Genomic DNA, 2,894 nt, shown 5'->3' with positions numbered 1-2,894 from the left:
GCTTTACTTGTTTTTCTTTTCTTCAGCAGTGTGTTTGTTGTGCAGACGTCAGGTTTGAATTCTCATGGGAAACATACTGTAACACACACACACACACACACACGCACACACGCACATCTGTATCTATACACTCACACATGTACAGGCATGAATCACACACACACGAGTTAATGTGGATGTTATAGATAATTGTTGTTGTGCTAACAGGTTAATTTCTCACACTCACACACACACACACACACACACTTTCTTATAAAAGCAGCAGATGGTTTGTTCCTGTGTTTCTGTCTCAGCTGGACGACAACTCAACACACTGACAAGGTACGAACACACACACACACACACACACACACAGGAGGTCAAAGGTCAGAGCTTAATATCTCTTACTGATTTGTTAATGTGCTTCAACGTGAACTGAAACAACCAATCAATCGATCAGCAGAAAATGATCAATAATTAAAGTTGTTTCTTCATTGAGAAGATATTCATTTCATCAACCAAACGATTCGTCAGTTAAATCAAAAAATAATCTAAAGTTTAATCAAATTAAAACATTTCTTTGTTACTTTCAACCGTATCACATGGTTTTCATCAGCAGACGCAGTTTATTCAGTTCATTTATTTATTGACATAAGAGTCAGTAATAATAAGTGTTGGTAAGATGATGAATTCATAAATCAGTTAAACTGGTTTTAAAAGCAGCATCAGGTTTGTTAAAATGTACATGTAGTATTTTTGTGGGTTTTATGGGAGATAAATTCAGACTGAACTCAGCGGCTCCGCAGCAAGACATCATGGACGTCCGAGTTACGCCCAGTTCAATATAATAAATATATTATAAGATCAATGAGAGAAAACTGGATCAATGTGGAATTAAGGTTTTATTGTTTTAATAATTGTTTTATAAATGGATGAATTCAGAAAAAGACCTTAAACATCTTAAAAACTAGTTTTAAACTGCATCTTTTATTAGTCAGTATGAACAAGAGGAACGTGGGTCAGTAATAATAAGTGTTGGTAAGATGATGAATTCATAAATCAGTTAAACTAGTTTTAAAAGGGTTAGGGTTAGGGTTAAGTGGACTTATACTAATAATGACTTCATTTAAAACATGTAAATGTTTCCTGATCTCCATGGTTACCAGAGTAAATGTAATATTTAGAACAATTGTATTCCATTACCTTTATTTAATATAAAGTTATAATGTAAGATCATTCCAAACTAGTTGATTTGGTGTTTTATTGACAATTTACTGTTTTTAAGCAAGTTGAATTATTTGGTACAAAGTTTTTATGGTTACACCACTTAGACATTTTTGCCATAATCCTCTAATATATTCTCTCTAAATGGATTAAAAGCAGAAATGTGATGCTATCAATAATTACATGTTTCTCATATAAACAATATTCATCTGACGTCTGCTGAGCGACGCGTTAAAGACACATTTAATAGTCTTTATATTAAAGAAAGAAGTTTGACTTTTTACCTTTAAATGTATTTTCATGGATATGAAATTAAGCCAATAAAATTACATTTTAATTAAATGAACAGTGAGTGATGTGAGTCAAACTGAACACTAATCCCAAAGTCAGGTGTCCATATGAACAGTAAACCAGAGGATTACAGTCATTTAAAGTAGCTGATCAGCTTCTATTGAGCTTCATCAGTGTGAGTTAGTCATATCGAGTGATATCTGACACATTTACAGTCTTTTTAGCATCAAATTCCCTCTTAGTGTTTCCCTGTTGAGCTGTGGTGGAAGTATAGTAACACAAAGACTTTGGTACTAAAAACACTGGAACGTTGAAACATAGAAGATGTACATTTGACTGAAGCTTCATTTTAGCTTCAGATCAACTTTTAAATCCATGTTTCCACAGAAGGAGGACTGTGGGTTTAGTCCTCCATCACTTCCATTGTAAACATTATGAAGGGATCTTCTAATGGTCAGTATGAACAGGAGGAATCATTACAGTAAACATTATGAAGGGATCTTCTAATGGTCAGTATGAACAGGAGGAATCATTACAGTAAACATGATGAAGGGATCTTCTAATGGTCAGTATGAACAGGAGGAATCATTACACACACATAAACACACTATGTTACTTTATAAAACAGTGAACTGCTCCTTTAATGTAGTGATGATGCACACAGGTGAGTATCAGCATCATCATCACTGTGATGCTGCTGTGACATCATCACTGTGATGGTGCTGTGACATCATCACTGTGATGGTGCTGTGACATCATGACTGTGATGCTGCTGTGACATCATCACTGTGATGCTGCTGTGACATCATCGGTCCATGTACAGCTCTGCCAGGAGGCCGGACTAACCTTGACTGACAGTTTGGTTTCCATGGTAACCTGCAGCCGATCAGGTTTCTGAAACAGAGTTAGACCTTTTCTCCAGTCTGGTCTCCCCCCCCCCCACCCCCCCCACCTTCTCTCCTCTTTTCTTCTCTTCTTTCTTCCTGTTTCCCCCCCCCCCCCCCCAAATTCCCTCTGCTGGTTCAGTCTTTGCATTATAATTCCTCTCTTTCACTGCTGCAAGGACGCGGAGGTAGGCTCCAACTCTCTTCCTGTTTCAAACACACACACATATTCACAAACACACACACACACACACACATATTCACACACACACACACACACACACACACACACACACACATATTCATACACACACGCACACACACATGCACACAGAGAGAGATCAGCTGTTTCCTGCAGGGTCCATGTCAACACTGAGCAGCTAAATCTGAAGAAGCATCATTTCTCTGGTTTAATGTAAATATCACATCTGCAAAATCTGTCTGGACTCAACCATGTTGGTTAGTTATAGGTTAGTTATATGTTGGTTAGTTAGTTAGTTATATGTTAGTTATATG

This window comes from Scomber scombrus, chromosome 11 (genome assembly GCF_963691925.1).
Source record: "Scomber scombrus chromosome 11, fScoSco1.1, whole genome shotgun sequence".
Taxonomy (NCBI): Eukaryota; Metazoa; Chordata; class Actinopteri; order Scombriformes; family Scombridae; genus Scomber; species Scomber scombrus.
The sequence above is the reverse complement of the archived record's forward strand: the minus strand, read 5'-3'. Positions refer to the sequence as shown.